A 19927-nucleotide genomic window follows, 5' to 3' on the forward strand; every position below is an offset into this window, starting at 1 on the left:
CCCACTGTCAACATTAGACAGATCAACGAGACAGAAAGTCAACAAGGATACCCAGGAATTGAACTCAGCTCTGCACCAAGTGGACCTAATAGACATCTACAGAACTCTCCACCCCAAATCAACAGAATATACAGTTTTTTCAGCACCACACCACACCTATTCCAAAATTGACCACATAGTTGGAAGTAAAGCTCTCCTCAGCAAATGTAAAAGAACAGAAATTATAACAAACTATCTCTCAGACCACAGTGCAATCAAACTAGAACTCAGGATTAAGAATCTCACTCAAAGCCACTCAACTACATGGAAACTGAACAACCTGCTCCTGAATGACTACTGGGTACATAACGAAATGAAGGCAGAAATAAAGATGTTCTTTGAAACCAATGAGAACAAAGACACAACATACCAGAATCTCTGGGACGCATTCAAAGCAGTGTGTAGAGGGAAATTTATAGCACTAAATGCCCACAAGAGAAAGCAGGAAAGATCTAAAATTGACACCCTAACATCACAATTAAAAGAACTAGAAAAGCAAGAGCAAACACATTCAAAAGCTAGCAGAAGGCAAGAAATAACTAAAATCAGAGCAGAACTGAAGGAAATAGAGACACAAAAAACTCTTCAAAAAATCAATGAATCCAGGAGCTGGTTTTTTGAAAGGATCAACAAAATTGATAGACCGCTAGCAAGACTAATAAAGAAAAAAAGAGAGAAGAATCAAATAGACACAATAAAAAATGATAAAGGGGATATCACCACTGATCCCACAGAAATACAAACTACCATCAGAGAATACTACAAACACCTCTACACAAATAAACTAGAAAATCTAGAAGAAATGGATACATTCCTCGACACATACACTCTCCCAAGACAAAACCAGGAAGAAGTTGAATCTCTGAATAGACCAATAACAGGAGCTGAAATTGTGACAATAATCAATAGTTTACCAACCAAAAATAGTCCAGGACCAGATGGATTCACAGCCGAATTCTACCAGAGGTACAAGGAGGAACTGGTACCATTCCTTCTGAAACTATTCCAATCAATAGAAAAAGAGGGAATCCTCCCTAACTCATTTTATGAGGCCAGCATCATTCTGATACCAAAGCCGGGCAGAGACACAACCAAAAAAGAGAATTTTAGACCAATATCCTTGATGAACATTGATGCAAAAATCCTCAATAAAATACTGGCAAACCGAATCCAGCAGCACATCAAAAAGCTTATCCACCATGATCAAGTGGGCTTCATCCCTGGGATGCAAGGCTGGTTCAATATACGCAAATATCAATAAATGTAATCCAGCATATAAACAGAGCCAAAGACAAAAACCACATGATTATCTCAATAGATGCAGAAAAGGCCTTTGACAAAATTCAACAACCCTTCATGCTAAAAACTCTCAATAAATTAGGTATTGATGGGACATATCTCAAAATAATAAGAGCTATCTATGACAAACCCACAGCCAATATCATACTGAATGGGCAAAAACTGGAAGCATTCCCTTTGAAAACTGGCACAAGACAGGGATGCCCTCTCTCACCACTCCTATTCAACATAGTGTTGGAAGTTCTGGCCAGGGCAATTAGGCAGGAGAAGGAAATAAAGGGTATTCAATTAGGAAAAGAGGAAGTCAAATTGTCCCTGTTTGCAGATGACATGATTGTATGTCTAGAAAACCCCATTGTCTCAGCCCAAAATCTCCTTAAGCTGATAAGCAACTTCAGCAAAGTCTCAGGATACAAAATCAATGTACAAAAATCACAAGCATTCTTATACACCAACAACAGACAAACAGAGAGCCAAATCATGAGTGAACTCCCATTCACAATTGCTTCAAAGAGAATAAAATACTTAGGAATCCAACTCACAAGGGATGTGAAGGACCTCTTCAAGGAGAACTACAAACCACTGCTCAAGGAAATAAAAGAGGATACAAACAAATGGAAGAACATTCCATGCTCATGGGTAGGAAGAATCAATATCATGAAAATGGCCATACTGCCCAAGGTAATTTACAGATTCAATGCCATCCCCATCAAGCTACCAATATCTTTCTTCACAGAATTGGAAAAAACTACTTTAATGTTCATATGGAACCAAAAAAGAGCCCGCATCGCCAAGTCAATCCTAAGCCAAAGAACAAAGCTGGAGGCATCACACTACCTGACTTCAAACTATACTACAAGGCTACAGTAACCAAAACAGCATGGTACTGGTACCAAAACAGAGATATAGATCAATGGAACAGAACAGAGCCCTCAGAAATAATGCCTCATACCTACAACTATCTGATCTTTGACAAACCTGAGAAAAACAAGCAGCGGGGAAAGGATTCCCTATTTAATAAATGGTGCTGGGAAAACTGGCTAGCCATATGTAGAAAGCTGAAACTGGATCCCTTCCTTACACCTTATACAAAAATCAATTCAAGATGGATTAAAGATTTAAACGTTAGACCTAAAACCATAAAAACCCTAGAAGAAAACCTAGGCATTACCATTCAGGACATAGGCATGGGCAAGGACTTCATGTCCAAAACACCAAAAGCAATGGCAACAAAAGACAAAATTGACAAATGGGATCTAATTAAACTAAAGAGCTTCTGCACAGCAAAAGAAACTACCATCAGAGTGAACAGGCAACCTACACAATGGGAGAAAATTTTCGCAACCTACTCATCTGACAAAGGGCTAATATCCAGAATCTACAATGAACTCAAACAAATTTACAAGAAAAAAAAAAACAACCCCATCAAAAAGTGGGCGAAGGACATGAACAGACACTTCTCAAAAGAAGACATTTATGCAGCCAAAAAACACATGAAAAAATGCTCATCATCACTAGCCATCAGAGAAATGCAAATCAAAACCACTATGAGATACCATCTCATACCAGTTAGGATGGCAATCATTAAAAAGTCAGGAAGCAACAGGTGCTGGAGAGGATGTGGAGAAATAGGAACACTTTTACACTGTTGGTGGGACTGTAAACTAGTTCAACCCTTGTGGAAGTCAGTGTGGCGATTCCTCAGGGATCTAGAACTAGAAATACCATTTGACCCAGCCATCCCATTACTGGGTATATACCCAAATGACTATAAATCATGCTGCTATAAAGACACATGCACATGTATGTTTATTGCAGCATTATTCACAATAGCAAAGACTTGGAACCAACCCAAATGTCCAACAATGATAGACTGGATTAAGAAAATGTGGCACATATACACCATGGAATACTATGCAGCCATAAAAAATGATGAGTTCATGTCCTTTGTAGGGACATGGATGAAATTGGAAATCATCATTCTCAGTAAACTATTGCAAGAACAAAAAACCAAACACTGCATATTCTCACTCATAGGTGGGAATTGAACAATGAGATCACATGGACACAGGAAGGGGAATATCACACTCTGGGGACTGTGGTGGGGTCGGGGGAGGGGGGGAGGGATAGCACTGGGAGATATACCTAATGCTAGATGACGAGTTAGTGGGTGCAGCACACCAGCATGGCACATGTATACATATGTAACTAACCTGCACAATGTACATGTGTACCCTAAAACTTAAAGTATAATAAAAAAAGGTATAAAAAAAAAAGAAATACAGTATGTTCAATCCATTGTTTTTAAATTGAATAACTGAACAATCCAGAAAGGAAATCTTTTCTAAATTATTGGGTTAGAGGTCATGTATTTCTAGTTAAACCTTAATACGTAAATAAAACATTTTATAAACTGAAAAAAAAAGATAACATTTTAATGAAATATTAAAATTAAACTGCCAAGAATGTATGTTAGATACTTGCTCTTTTTTAAAAAATCTGTTCATACATTGGGCACACATGGACATAAAGATGAGAGCAATAGACATTGGGGCCTATTGGGTCAGGGGGGAAGGAGTAGTGAAAGGGCTGGAAAACTACCCATTGAGTATTATGATCACTACCCAAATAATGAAATCATTTGTACCCCAAACCTCAATATTACACAATATACATGTGTACCTCCTGAATCTAAAATAAAAGTTGAAATCATTTTTTAAAAAATTAGCAATCCAAAGAATGTATATAAATGACCAACAGGCACATGAAAAGAGGCTCAACATCATTAATCACTAGAGAAATGTAAATCAAAACCAAAATGAGATATGACTGCACCTTCACTCATATGGTTATAGTAAAAAAGATAGGCAGTAAAAAAAATTAATAAAAAATAAATTTGGTTTATATAAAGGCCTTCTTTCTGATTACACACAAAACGTTAGTAAGTCTGTTGAAGGAAAGTAAGCAAAACAGGATGGTTTGAGGGAGCCAGGGAATACTGGAAGATTAAAATAAAGAACAAGGTAAAACAAGTTCCACCAGAGAGCAGAAGAGCTCAAATTCCTCTTCTACCATTTATTTGTTGCATTAATTTGACTAATTGCTTAAGTATCCAGAGCCTTAGATTCTGCTTTTTAAATAATACACTATCTGCATAAAAATGAGGGCTGTCCAGGGAAGTTTTCAAAGTCTTTTTAGGTTTGAAGAAAGTAACTCTTTAATTTCTACTCTTTACCTATTGGCCTCCACTCTACTTACTAAGCTCTTTTTTACCTAATAGATCTCAGCTTAGATGTTTGTCCTCCATCCTTTCCTGACCTCCATGTCTATTCCATATACTTTCCCATAGTACTCTGTAATTTTTATGGCACTTATCAAATTTGTTATTATATACTTTTTGTGTGTGTTTAATAATATCAGTTTTTACCTAATATACTGTAACTACACTTACGAGAGGAAGGATTATATTTGTTTTATTCACAATTATATTAGGGTTTTAACTGAACCTAAAAAATAGGCTTTCAAAACACATCTAGTTTGAAGGTGGGTTGGGAAATAGTTTGGGTTCATTTTCATCTCTCTTAAGTTCAAATTTTGACAGATTGGTAAGAAAAAGTAGCTTTTTATCATAAAAAGAATAAACACAGCTAAATGGCCAGCCTCATTTTTGCAAGTGTTTGAAAAACATGGCAAGAAATCAGGAAACCATTTGTCTTTGTATTACACACTACCCCAGGTCGGTAGATGTTGACATTTTGTTACTGTGAGACTATTTCTTGTCATCATTAATAAAAAATACAACTATTCATCAGAGTTTGATTATTTTAAAAAATAACCTCCTCAAACACTTTTCAATTTGTTCCTGTTCTTTCATTTCCCTCTTTTCTTTGGCCACACTCCTGATAATATGTAGAAAGATGATTGGAAACTGCTGTCTTCCCATGCAGGATTCAATACACAGAGCATGTGATGTTAATGGGATTGTCAGGCGTTCAAGCATTTGACTGAGACAACCTTTCTCCTGGGAGAACTTTTAAAAATTGATATTTATTTGTGTGATTCATGACTCAAAGAGTGGCCTGTTCTATCTCTCACTGCCTTTCTCCCTTAGATGTTAAAACTTGGAGTTGCTTACATGACAACACAGCATGTCTTTCTTTGCCTTGTAACTATGAACTTAGCTAAGATTTCAATAACCTCTGACCTGGAATTATTTCTTCCTTCTTTTCATCATGCTTTAGGTATTGCCCTGTGCCCAGAGTATCACATCACTGCTATCATCAGTTTTTCAGTAGTTTCCCACAACCTCAGAACTCAGAATAAAAATTTTCCCTCAAAGCACTTTGTCAGAGTTATTTCAAGGACTTCACATGTCCGTTCATTGCTTGCATTGCCTCATTTATTAGCTACTTACACCCCAGAGAACAAAAGGCGCTCAATACAGCCCTCCCAAAGCTCTCTCAACAGCTTTATCTGACCACAGAATGGCCTTTCTTTCTCAGTCTCCCCACTTCCATCCTACAGACAAATCTAGATGACCCTACCTAAAAGAAGAGGTCCAGCTTCCTTTTTCTATACCACCCTAGGAGGTAAAGAATCTTAGTAAATATTCAACTAATTTATTAATTTCTACATTTGCTGGAGATTGTGTGACATAATTGTGCATCAGGCTCAGAGCTGACATCAGCCAGCACACATGGCTTGAATAAACTGGACAGCATCCATTCTGATTAAGCAGTGCCACTTGTGAAATTGTTGGAGTATCTTTTTTGAAATTGTTTGCAATTGTTTGAAAATCATAAAATACATCCTAGTTAGGATAACTTCCTTGCAAGTAACAAAAATGTATTCAAAGTATAGTTTACTAGAAGGAAAAGGTGGACCTTATGAAATACAAGAGAAGGAAGTGCAGCTGAGTTTCACAGGGACAGTATGTATATTCTCTAAGGCCATATGTTCTCACACTTACATTTCTTCAAGTCCTTACCTCATTCTTTTTTCTCTCTACAGAGGCATTCTCTTCTTCTCCCTGCATGCGGCTTAAGCAAGCTTCACATTGTGTTTAACTAGTATCTCTAAGTCCTACTCCCCAACCCTGGCACATGAAATCCGAATGACCCATACCCAATCCTGGCCTATCACTTTGTCCAAGGGGCAGAATCATGAGATCTGAAACCAGCTCAGTGGGTCCTACAGGATTAAATTTTCTGAGATCGAGCTGGACAGATTTTCTCCAAGAAAGCATAGGCCCAGGAAAAAAAGAGGCAGAAAGAATGACCTGCATTTTAAGAAGACACAATAGTTGGATAAACATTAAAGAAATATTTCTTAAAAACCATATAATTCATTTATTTATTTTGTTTTCTCTCTCCTGTCTTTATGGAGATTGCAAATTTTACAAAGGCAGGATTTTTTTTTCTGTTTTGTTTACTGTTCAAGTGCCTAGAACAGTTCCTTGCAGTAAATTTTTGCAAAATTCATGAATAAAATCCTTTGGATAATGACAACAGTGGTAATTACAGTGAATATGATGAAAAGATAAGAGAATACGTGACTGCATAAACAAGGGAAGTTACGATTTCTGTGAATAGACGCATTTCTTATAATTTTTAGTACTTCTTGACGTTCTTTTTCTTTTCTATCCAACTACTATTACTATGAGGTGAAGTTCTTGAAAGAACTTACCAAAAGTATTCATCTTTGTATCTTAAGTCCCAGCATAATGCCTGGTATATAATCAGTAAATATTTGTGAATTGAGTGAAATGGATGAATCAAGATACTGTCCCTCCTATGGCACTTTGAAGAGTGCTTTGCAAACCATAAAATGCTGCCAAAACATTAGATTGTGATTTTCATTATAGTAGTGCTTTAGAAAAAATACCTTAGTAACGTATTCAAGATGTTTGGGACAACTGGAGGACAAGAAACAAACTAGAAAGCTGACCCAAGAGTCTAGGTACAATTTATCTGACTTCAATAGGCTTTTTTTTCCTGCCTTTTCCCACAAAGCTCTAAATTGGAATCCAACCTAAGTTTCTCTATAATCCTAGAAGGGGCAAAACTTGGCAGAAGTTTGGCTTTATTGTCTCAAACTAGATTTCTATTACTATGTTAGACTAATTTTAGATTTGGAGACTAAATTGTAGCTCATTTTCTTTCCATTCCAAAGAATCACCAAAGAGTTTATTCCATTTAATATCATCATTATGCATTGTTCAACAATTCAACAAACACATAAATAAAAGCAATTCTTAGAGCATTTTGCTATATGAAAGATTGTTACCTCTTATTGTCAAACACATGAGAATCTACATAGTGGAATTTAGCTAAGGGCACATTTGTGAAGGCATATTCAGCAATTTTCTCACAAACTCTTCGTGTGTAGACAACTCAATTCAATCAACATTGATTTAACTTTTATGTTTATCAAATATAAAGATAAATATTATTCAGGCTCAGTATAAAGGAACTTTGAATCTATTAAGTGGACTAAGAGTGGGCAATAATAATGCACACAATGATCATAATATCTGGCAATAGTAAGGGAGTTCCCTATGAAAGGTAAAAAGAGTCATATGTTTAAAGGGTGGAGGAATCATGTAGCATTTGATCTAAAGTGTGAAAATGATTGTGAAATATAGAAAAAATTTAAGAAGGAAATACATTTGGAATGGCCCCCGAAGAAGGGGTACACAGTACACTACATTTGGGATTGGGGAAGAAAAAGTTTCAAGGGAAAAAATATAATAGCAAGAGAAACCATAGGCCATTTTGAGGATAAACAAGTTATCCAATTTGGCTAGATGGTGGACTATGCAAAATGAAGGAGAGAAAATGAGTCTAAAGGGTAATATGGAATAAAATTGCTCAAGGTTTCCAATATTAGGGACTGGGGCTCTGTAGCTAATTTCGTGGTTTCCTTAAAAGAATAACACTGAGATATTGAATAGCGTTGTGCTACTGAGAGGTGAACTCTAGAATATCCTTGCAGAGTAGATTAGAAGAAATTACAGGAGGAGTTCTAAAGCTCAGAGACCAGCTAAGCCGCTGATGCAATCTTCAACGTATGGTTTCATAAGGGCTGGAAGTGGAACTGTAGCCATAGACATGATGGCAAGGTGGAAAAATGAGGAATGCATAGAAGAGATACTTCAAAGATAAAAGCTAAATAAAAGATAAAATTGCTTCATGTATTTAGCATCTAAAAGGATAGGAGGAGTCAGGGAGTGAGGATGTGATCTCTGTGATATGATGTTTCTATTATCTGTCTGAACATTGGAATACTAAGACAGGTGGACTAGGAAGCAATCAATACAAAGGTGATCAATAACCCCATGGAAGCAGATGAAATCTCAAATGAAAGAAAAGGGGTGAGGATAAAATCCTAGAGGGGTGTAGGAAGAGAATCATAGAGGAAGGCAGAAGAGGAATTTCCTAAGTGTTCAGAGAAACACATGTATTATATTTTGTCCAGGAAGCCAATAGTGGATTCAGAAGAGGTCATTCAGTTTGGCAATTAGGAGGTTAATGGTGGTCATTGAGAGAATAGTTGGTGTAAGCTGGTTGTATTTATCACATAGATTTCAAAGAGTGAAGTGAATGAGGAGTAGATGGCAAAACATCAAATGCAGTCCATTTAGACTATCTTTCTAATAATTTTAGTAGGAAAGAGAAGACACAAAGAGTGTGGAAGCCTGAGGTCCAAAATACCTTCTGTTTCCTCCATATTTGAGAGTTTTGATCTATGATTCCCCAATTGAAATAGTTCAATCTGCCATTTCACTTTATCTACTCACATATTGACTGAAAAAGCACACTCTGAAGAGTTTTTGAAATAGATGGGGTCATTAGCCTTGGCTCTAATGAGAAATTATAGTACTTTTGCTATAATGATAAGTTGGCATGTGAATACTTAGCATGTGAAAAAGCCTTCAGATAGCAGCTTCCATTGTTCATTATTTTATATTTGTGGTTATTTTCTTGGCAGAAAATACCATTTGGCTATGAATCTATTATCATTAAAAGAGGAATAATGGTTTTTGACAGAATACATATTCTCCTTCTGGTAAAATGATAATTGCTCCATCTTAACTCTCCATGTCCTGGCCCTCATTTTCTCCTGCACCCTTCTGTTTTTTTAAAATTATATGCTTTCTACTGGTCAGTCAATAGCAACTATCTACCTTATGAAAATAGGAGATTTTGTGTGAGAAGGTCTTCTGTGTTACCAGCCAAAACTTCAGAAGGCCTGCAGTTGCTGAAGCAACTCAGCCAGTGCCAGTAAACTTCATAGCAGAATTTGTTTTTCAGCAGCACACATCTAAATATTGTTTAGAGAACACCTATATTCTTTGCATGCACAGAGTCAGACCTGAGCACAACTGCACACAAGTATTCAATTCCTAGCTCTGAAACAATCACCTACTCATCAGTCCCAAGTAGCCTACTTCTACTTCCCAAAGCCACTGGACACTTTGTTATATGTATCAGACCAGAAATATCTCTCTCTGGGTTGCAACTTTTCCTGTAAGGGCCAGACGGTAAATATTTTAGGCTTTTCAGGCTAGAGAGTCTCTGTTGCCAGCTCCTTAACTCTACCATTGTAGCACAAAAGCAACCATGAACAATGGCCAATTGTGTGACTTTATTCCTATAAAATGTTATTTACAAAAACAGGCATCAGGCTAGTTTACCAATCCCTGCTCTAGAAAAAGGACTCATGAGTGAGATATGTCATTTAACCTTCCAAAGGAACCCAAGATGGAGAACCCAAATACATTGTTGAAAAGATTCTAGATTCTTAGTTGGTGCTGGGTCAATTCTAGTGTTCGGATCACAGACATTCGCATTCCATCTCAAGGATTTCCCCTTACCATCCTTAACTCTCTCCACCTGTGTTTTTCCAGTGCCACAGCATACAATCTTACTTCTCTGTCCTCCTCATAGCCCACATTACAAATGAAGTCCTCTTTAAGCTCATCCTACTGGCACCTAACTTTGCATCTCTCTGTATTATGACTTCCAGTATTTGCCTTTAGCTCCAAACACCTTGAACTCAGGACAAATGAATTTTATTTTAGGGCCTCAAAGACCAATTAAAGAAAGAATTATTCAAATTAAATGACATATATTCTTGTCCAATCACCAAATATTTCTTTTCCTGTTTATCTTCTCAGGTAATCAAGGGTGAAGCTGCTATCCCAGCCCCAAAGTAGCTTCAACACTGGTCTGCAGCACACCACTCTACTTTCTCTTTAGGCCCAAATTTCAATCTTTAAAATCTCAATGTAGTATAAGAGAGAGAAAAAAGACTGGAAATCAGATCATCTGTATTCCAGTTCTGACTTACTCTGGCCTTGGGAAAGTTACTATCATGTATATTAAACTATGTGACCTTTGAGTGGTGGGTTCCCAGCTGTGCTTCAAGTAATCTTTAGACTTGCTGAGATCATCATTTCCCACCATGTGATAAAAATCTAAGCTGTCTAAGGAATATTTGTTTTAGTTGTTTTCTACTGCTTTGAAAAAAGTTTGAAAAACACTTGTTTTACAAATGAGGGACCAGTATTCCAATGAGGTGTAGTGATTTATTGAAGCTCACATAGCTGGTAGCTGCTTAGTGCAGAAACAAGACTAGAATATGTATCCACATTCTCAGTCCCTATAGTTTTTTTTCTTTTCTATTGCACTATTTTGTTCTGCTTCACCTTAGGATGAAATCCATTTTAGTCAATCTCAAGTTAAATTGCAACCATTTCAGAGAAGCATAACCATCATTACATATAAAGAGCCCATTTGATCATTGCTATTTTAATTCTTTCCAAATTAAATTTTCTGTTTGGTTTTGCTGGCATATAGAAACACTTTTTCCTATAATAAACTTGTGTCGATAAATCATACTAAATTCATTTATTCATTCTAATGTTTGTAGATTCTTTTGAATTTTCTACATACACAATCACATTGTCTCCAAAAACATTTCTTAAATAGTTACCAGTAACCATTCTATAATCAAAAACTAAGAATCTATACATTCCTAAGGGGGGCAGCAATTTTAAGCAATTAATCTAAAGGATTCTTTAAAACGGAAAGAGAGATTTCTATGCAGTAGCAATAGCTACTACAATAGCCCTTGAATTGAAAACTCACGGAAAATTCAGGACTCTGTGTAACATCCAACACCCAGAGTTTCAGGGTTACTACTGGTTGGTGTAATCATTCACAAAGTTCAAGTTCCAGAGAACATTTATTTTGACAACCCTCTAGGTGTTGCTAGGCCTCTGGGATATGACAGCATTGCCTTGTGTTAGCTAGCAATAAGAAAAGAAGCTTTGTTTGGATTAACATATATACCCTCTTCATTGTGCATACCTATTTTTTCCCCAATAATTTGCAGCTTAGGTCCGAGGACACCATAAACTCTGCTTAAAGGTGAGTAATATGATGATTTCATTTTCAATCTTAATATTTCAAAATTGTTAATCATGTTTCCAACAAAATTACCATTTCATGCATAAACATATGTAACTCAGACTACAAGCATTTCTTTGTCTTTCTTTTTTATAATTGCTTTGTTTAAATCTGAAAAGAACCAGAGGTCATGTTTTTTAAACAAATGTCATTCCAGAGGACATTTGAGATCAAGTTTCTCTATGAGTTAAATTAGTTAAAAGTAAAGTAAACATACTCTTTAGCCAAGGTCAGTCATGCACCTGGACTACCCAGCTTACCTTGGCGATAGTAAAGGCAGAAAGATAGAAAGGCTCATTTCTTGAGCCTCTGGGCATGCACAGAAAAAAATAATAAGAAATAAGAAATTCAGTAAGTCTACATGGAGACGTAAAGGAAGAACCTATAGCTGGGGATAAACTACAGCATCCTCAGAAATCTGTTGGGTAAGATATGCTGAACTGCCTTGCAGACAAATGGTTCACGTGAGTAAAATACATTAGAAAGTGACAGGTTAGAATAAGATGGGCTTCATTTTAATTGAAATTCTCTAAATGCTCGTAAAGCTATCATCAGTGGTTCAATGGGATCACTGATTTTTGGAAAACTCAAGAGGGGATGGCAACCATGAGAAAACAAGAATCTCTGCTTTTCTACGATGGCACTGAAGCGGAAGATTTTTTTCCTATCTTCCTCTATTCACCGAACATTCTTTTATTCTATGTTTGTATGAAAATTGTACAGTAATGGGTAAAATGCCTGCGTGTAATTTTAGATACCTCCAGAATGCCTAGAGATGTGGAAATTAATAAATAAGAAACCATATAATACAATATGCTAGGCCATCATAACAAAAAAATTCAGAGAAGTAATTATTTTTATTTGATTAAAAATTGTTGCTGGGCTTGGTGGCTCACGCTTGTAATCCCAGCACTTTGGGAGGCCGAGGCAGGTGAATCACGAGGTCAGGAGTTCAAGACCAGCCTGGCCAAAATGGTGAAACCCCGAGTCCACTAAAAATACAAAAATTAGCTGGGTGTGGTGGCAGGGGCCTGTAATCCCAGCTACTCAGGAAGCTGAGGCAGAGAATTGCTTGAACCCAGGAGGCTGAGTTTATAGTGAGCTGAGATCCTGCCACCGCAGTCCAGCCTGGGGGACAGAATGAAACTCTGTCTCAAAAAAATAAATAAATAAAAATAAAATTGTTTTAACATAAAAAATTTGTATTCCTAATAATAGAATATTAAAAAAGAAAAGCTACCAATTAGCTCTTTCATTAGTACCTCATCAAATAAGTTTTAATGTTACCATCTTAATTTATATCAGGCTCCATATTGCCTCAGAACAGTTATAGCTTAAAGAGCGATCAGAATATTTTATAAGGGTTCTGTTTTTGCAGTTTTTGATGATAATTGGAATAAAACTCACCCATCCCTTTCAAGCTTTTGGAAGTTAAAAGACAGTGTCTGCTGAGAACTGAGAACTAGTAATCTCTTGCAATTTAACTTCTCCAAATTATTTACGTGAAAATTTCACCAGAAGCTTTAAGAATTTGTTTTCTCTACAATTGAGAGAAATATTCTGGAAGATATCTGTCTTGTCCAACATCTAATAAGAAAAAAAAAACAACAACAAAGTATCTATTTAGTTTTTCTTGCTGAAAAGGTCCCTGTATGAGAAAATTCCAATTTTGGCAGTGGGGGGCAAGGGAGAAGGGTATAGGGGAGTGGCTTCTCTAGTCTATCTAGTGGTTGAAAGGAAAGCTTCACATTATTTGGGAGCCTCAGCTCCCAAATGTTTGGGACTCACATTATATGTCTGATCACAACTTAAATTCTATCTGGCTACTATTGTCCCAATACCCTGTGGTTCTGTGTTGCTGAGGAAAACCAAGAAAGATGAGTTACTTACCGACGAACTAGAATCAGCTTGCAAGTGGAGTGGGAAAAAAAGCCCCTCATTTTTTTTATTATACTTTAAGTTCTAGGGTACATGTGCACAACGTGAAGGTTTGTTACATATGTATACATGTGCCATGTTGGTGTGCTGCACCATTAACTCGTCATTTAGCATTAGGTATATCTCCTAATGCTATGCCTCCCCGCTCCCCCCACCCCACTACAAGCCCCAGTGTGTGATGTTCCCCACCCTGTGTCCAAGTGTTCTCATTGTTCAATTCCCACCTATGAGTGAGAACATGCAGTGTTTGGTTTTCTGTCCTTGTGATAGTTTGCTCAAAATGATGGTTTCCAGTTTCATCCATGTCCCTACAAAGGATATGAACTCATCATTTTTTATGGCTACATAGTATTCCATGGTGTATATGTGCCACATTTTCTTAATCCAGTCTATCATTGATGGACATTTGGGTTGGTTCCAAGTTTTTGCTATTGTGAATAGTGCCGCAATAAACATATGTATGTATGTGTCTTTATAGCAGCACGATTTATAATTCTTTGGGTATATACCCAGTAATGGGATGGCTGGGTCAAAGAGTATTTCTAGTTCTAGATCCTGGAGGAATCACCACACTGTCTTCCACAATGGTTGAACTAGTTTACAGTCCCACCAACAGTGTAAAAGTGTTCCTATTTCTCCACATCCTCTCCAGCACCTGTTGTTTCCTGACTTTTTAATGATCGCCATTCTAACTGGTGTGAGATGGTATCTCATTGTGGTTTTGATTTGCATTTCTCTGATGGCCAGTGATGATGAGCATTTTTTTCATGTCTCTGTTGGCTGCATAAATGTCTTCTTTTGAGAAGACATTTCTCAAATGTCAAGTGTCTGTTCATATCCTTTGCCCACTTTTTGATGGGGTTGTTTGATTTTTTCTTGTAAATTTGTTTGAGTTCTTTGTAGATTCTGGATATTAGCCCTTTGTCAGATGGGTAGATTGTAGAAATTTTCTCCCATTCTGTAGGTTGCCTGTTCACTCTGATGGTAGTTTCTTTGGGTGTGCAGAAGCTCTTTAGTTTAATTAGATCCCATTTGTCAATTTTGGCTTTTGTTGCCATTGCGTTTGGTGTTTTAGTCATGAAGTCCTTGCCCATGCCTATGTCCTGAATGGTATTGCCTAGGTTTTCTTCTAGGGTTTTTATGGTTTTAGGTCTAGCATTTAAGTCTTTAATCCATCTTGAATTAATTTTTGTATAAGGTGCAAGGAAGGGATCCAGTTTCAGCTTTCTATATATGGCTAGCCAGTTTTCCCAACACCATTTATTAAATAAAGAATCCTTTCCCCATTGCTTGTTTTTGTCAGATTTGTCAAAGATCAGATGGCTGTAGATGTGTGGTGTTATTTCTGAGGGCTCTGTTCCATTCCATTGGTCTATATCTCTGTTTTGGTACCAGTACCATGCTGTTTTGGTTACTGTAGCCTTGTAATATAGTTTGAAGTCAGGTAGCATGACGCCTCCAGCTTTGTTCTTTTGGCTTAGGATTGTCTTGGCAATGCAGGCTCTTTTTTGGTACCATATGGACCTTAAAGTAGTTTTTTCCAATTCTGTGAAGAAAGTCATTGGTAGCTTGATGGGGATGGCATTGAATCTATAAATTATCTTGAGCAGTATGGCCATTTTCATGATATTGATTCTTCCTATCCATGAGCATGAAATGTTCTTCCATTTGTTTGTGTCCTCTTTTATTTCATTGAGCAATGGTTTGTAGTTCTCCTTGAAGAGGTCCTTCACATCCCTTGTAAGTTGGATTCCTAGGTATTTTATTCTCTTTGAAGCAATTGTGAATGGGAGTTCACCATGATTTGGCTCTCTGTTTGTCTATTATTGGTGTATAGGAATGCTTGTGATCTTTGCACATTGATTTTGTATCCTGAGACTTTGCTGAAGTTGCTTATCAGCTTAAGGAGATTTTGGGCTGAGATGATGAGATTTTCTAAATATACAATCATGTCATCTGCAAACAGGGACAATTTCATTCCCTCTTTTCCTAATTGAATACCCTTTGTTTCTTTCTCCTGCCTGATTGCCCTGGCCAGAACTTCCAACACTATGTTGAATAGGGGTGGTGATAGAGGGAATCCTTGTCTTGTGTCAGTTTTCAAAGGGAATGCTTCCAGTTTTTGCTCATTCAGTATGATACTGACTGTGGGTTTGTCATAAATAGCTCTTATTATTTTGAGATACATCCCATCAATACCTAGTTTATTGAGAGTTTTAGCGTGAAGGGCTGTTGAATTTTGCCGAAGGCCTTTTCTGCATCTATTGAGATAATCATGTGGTTTTTGTCGTTGGTTCTGTTTTTATGATGGATTACATTTATTGATTTGCATAAGTTGAAACAGACTTGCATCCCGGGGGTGAAGCCAACCTGATTGTGGTGGATAAGCTTTTTGATGTGCTACAGGATTTGGTTTGACAGTATTTTATTGACGATTTTTGCATCGATGTTCATCAGGGATATTGGGCTAAAATTCTCTTTTTTTGTTGTGTCTCTGCCAGGCTTTGGTATCAAGATGATGCTGGCCTCATAAAATGAGTTAGGGAGGATTCCCTCTTTTTCTATTGATTGGAATAGTTTCAGAAGGAATGGTACCAGCTCCTCCTTGTACCTCTGGTAGAATTCGGCTGTGAATCCATCTGGTCCTGGACTTTTTTTGGTTGGTAAGCTATTAATTATTGCCTCAATTTCAGAGCCTGTTATTGGTCTTTTCAGGGATTCAACTTCTTCCTGGTTTTGTCTTGGGAGGTTGTATGTGTTCAGGAATTTATCCATTTCTTCTAGATTTTCTAGTTTATTTGTGTAGAGGTGTTTATAGTATTCTCTGATGGTAGTTTGTATTTCTGTGGGATTGGTGGTGATATCCCCTTTATCATTTTTTATTGTGTCTATTTCATTCTTCTCCCTTTTCTTCTTTATTAGTCTTGCTAGTGGTCTATCAGTTTTGTCGATCTTTTCAAAAAACCAGCTCCTGGATTCATTGATTTTTTGAAGGGTTTTTTGTGTCTCTATTTCCTTCAGTTCTGCTCTGATCTTAGTTATTTCTTGCCTTCTGCTAGCTTTTGAATGTGTTTGCTCTTGCTTCTCTAGGTCTTTTAATTGTGATGTTAGGGTGTCAGTTTTAGATCTTTCCTGCTTTCTCTTTTGGGCATTTAGTGCTATAAATTTCCCTCTACACACTGCTTTAAATGTGTCCCAGAGACTCTGGTATGTTGTATCTTTGTTCTCATTGGTTTCAAAGAACATCTTTATTTCTGCCTTCATTTCGTTATGTACCCAGTAGTCATTCAGGAGCAGGTTGTTCAGTTTCCATGTAGTTGAGCGTTTTGAGTGAGTTTCTTAACCCTGAGTTCTAGTTTGATTGCACTGTGATGTGAGAGACAGTTTTTTATAATTTCTGTTCTTCTACATTTGCGGAGGAGTGCTTTACTTCCAACTATGTGGTCAATTTTGGAATAAGTGCTATGTGGTGCTGAGAAGAATATATATTCTGTTGATTTGGGGTGGAGAGTTCTGGAGATATCTATTAGGTCCACTTTGTGCAGAGCTGAGTTCAATTCCTGGATATCCTTGTTAACTTTCTGTCTTATTGATCTGTCTCATGTTGACAGTGGAGTGTTAAAGTCTCCCATTATTATTGTGTGGGAGTCTAAATCTCTTTGTAGATCTCTAAGGACTTGCTTCATGAATCTGAGTGCTCCTATATTGGGTGCGTATATGTTTAGGATAGTTAGCTCTTCTTGTTGAATTGATCCCTTTACCATTATATAATGGCCTTCTTTGTCTCTTTTGATCTTTGTTGGTTTAAAGTCTGTTTTATCAGAGACTAGGATTGCAACCCCTGCCTTTTTTTGTTTTCCATTTGCTTGGTAGATCTTCCTCCATCCCTTTATTTTGAGCCTATGTGTGTCTCGGCACGTGAGATGGGTTTCCTGAATACAGCACACTGATGGGTCTTGACTCTTTATCCAATTTTCCAGTCTATGTCTTTTAATTGGGGCATTTAGCCCATTTACATTTAAGGTTAATATTGTTATGTGTGAATTTGATCCCGTCATTTTGATGTTAGCTGGTTATTTTTCCCATTAGTTAATGCAGTTTCTTCCTAGCATCGATGGTCTTCACAATTTGGCATGTTTTTGCCGTGGCTGGTACCAGTTGTTCCTTTCTATGCTCAGTGCTTCCTTCAGGAGCTCTTTTAGGGCAGGCCTCGTGGTGACAAAAATCTCTCAGCATTTCCTTGTCTGTAAAGTATTTTATTTCTCCTTCATTTATGAAGCTTAGTTTGGCTGGATATGAAATCCTGGGTTGAAAATTCTTTTCTTTAAGAATGTTGAATATTGGCCCCTACTCTCTTCTGGCTTATAGAGTTTCTGCTGAGAGAACCGCTTTTAGTCTGATGGGCTTCCCTTTGTGGGTAACCTGACCTTTCTCTCTGGCTGCCCTTAACATTTTTTCCTTCATTTCAACTTTGATGTATCTGACAATTATGTGTCTTGGAGTTGCTCTTCTCGAGGAGCATCTTTGTGGCATTCTCTGCATTTCCTGAATTTGAATGTAGGCCTGCCTTGCTAAGTTGGGGAAGTTCTCCTGGATAATATCCTGCAGAGTGTTTTCCAACTTGGTTCCATTCTCCCTGTCACTTTCAGGTACACCAATCAGACATAGATTTGGTCTTTTCACATAGTCCCATATTTCTTGGAGGCTTCGTTCATTTCTTTTTACTCTTTTTTCTTTAAACTTCTCTTCTCACTTCGTTTCATTAATTCGATCTTCAATCACTGAAACCCTTTCTTCCATGTGATTGAATTGGCTACTGAAGCTTGTGCATGCGTCATGTAGTTCTTGTGCCATGGTTTTCAGCTCCATCAGGTCATTTAAGGTCTTCTCTATGCTGTTTATTCTAGTTAGCCATTTGTCTAATCTTTTTTCAAGGTTTTTAGCCTCTTTGCAATGGGTTCGAATATCCTCCTTTAGCTCAGAGAAGTCTGTTATTACCAATCGTCTGAAGCCTTCTTCTCTCAGCTGGTCAAAGTCATTCTCCATCCAGCTTTGTTCCGTTGCATGCGAGGAGCTGCGTTCCTTTGGAGGAGAAGAGGTGCTCTGATTATTAGAATTTTCAGCTTTTCTGCTCTGGTTTCTCCCCATCTTTGTGGTTTTATCTACCTTTGGTCTTTGATGATGGTGACGTACAGATGGGGTTTTGGTGTGGATGTCCTTTATGTTTGTTAGTTTTCCTTCTAACAGTCAGGACCCTCAGGTGTAGGTCTGTTGGCATTTGCTGGAGGTCCACTCCTGACCCTGTTTGCCTGCGTATTACCAGCGGAGGCTGTAGAACAGCACACACTGCAGAACGGCAAATGTTGCTGCCTGATCCTTCCTCTGGAAGCTTCATCTCAGAGAGGCAGCCAGCTGTATGACGTGTCAGTTGGCCCCTACTGGGAGATGTCTCCCAGTTAGGCTACTCGGGGGTCAGGGACCCACTTGAGGAGGCAGTCTGTCCGTTCTCAAATCTCAAACTCTGTGCTGGGAGACCACTACTCTCTTCAAGGCTGTCAGACAGGGACGTTGAAGTCTGCAGAAATTTCTGCTGCCTTTTGTTCAGCTATGCCTGCCCCCAGAGGTGGAGTCTACAGAGGCAGGCAGGCCTCCTTGAGCTGTGGTGGGCTCCACCAAGTTCGAGATTCCTGGCCACTTTGTTTACCTACTGAAGCCTCAGCAAAGGCAGGCACCCCTCCCCCAGCCTCCCTGTGCCTTGCAGTTTGATCTCAGACTGCTGTGCTACCTGTGAGAGAGGCTCTGTGGGCGTGGGACCCTCCGAGCCATGCGCAGGATATAATCTCCTGGTGTGCCATTTGCTAAGACCATTGGAAAAGTGCCATATTAGGGTGGGAGTGTCCCGATTTTCCAGGTACAGTCTGTCATGGCTTCCCTTGGCTAGGAAAGGGAATTCCCCCACCCCTTGCACATCCCAGGTGAGGCGATGCCCCACCCTTCTTCAGCTCACACTCCGTGGACTGCACCCACTGTCCGACAAGCCCCAGTGAGAGGAACCCAGTACCTCAGTTGGAAATGCAGAAATCACCCATCTTCTGTGTCTCTCACACTAGGAGCTGTAGACTGGAACTGTTCCTATTTGGCCATCTTGAATAATGCCCAAAAGCCCCTCATTTTTATGA

General features: G+C 38.1%; 1 protein-coding gene across 5 annotated transcripts in view; it reads left to right on the plus strand.

Annotated features, from left to right (window-relative positions):
* Positions 1 to 11614: 11614 nt before the first annotated feature.
* C6 (complement C6) overlaps positions 11615 to 19927 on the plus strand; it is a 71126-nt gene continuing 62813 nt past the window's right edge. For 2 of the 5 annotated variants that reach the window (XR_010131773.1, XM_063700777.1), the window contains exon 1: positions 12087 to 12235. The gene's annotated coding sequence lies outside the window, so the exon portion shown is untranslated. Of the gene's footprint in view, positions 11772 to 12086; positions 12236 to 16389; positions 16412 to 19927 lie in introns of those variants that run through there. The other 3 variants (XM_004058904.5, XM_019013590.4, XM_031003417.3) reach the window with 3 other exon arrangements.

Source organism: Gorilla gorilla, chromosome 19 (assembly GCF_029281585.2).
Source record: "Gorilla gorilla gorilla isolate KB3781 chromosome 19, NHGRI_mGorGor1-v2.1_pri, whole genome shotgun sequence".
NCBI lineage: Eukaryota > Metazoa > Chordata > Mammalia > Primates > Hominidae > Gorilla > Gorilla gorilla.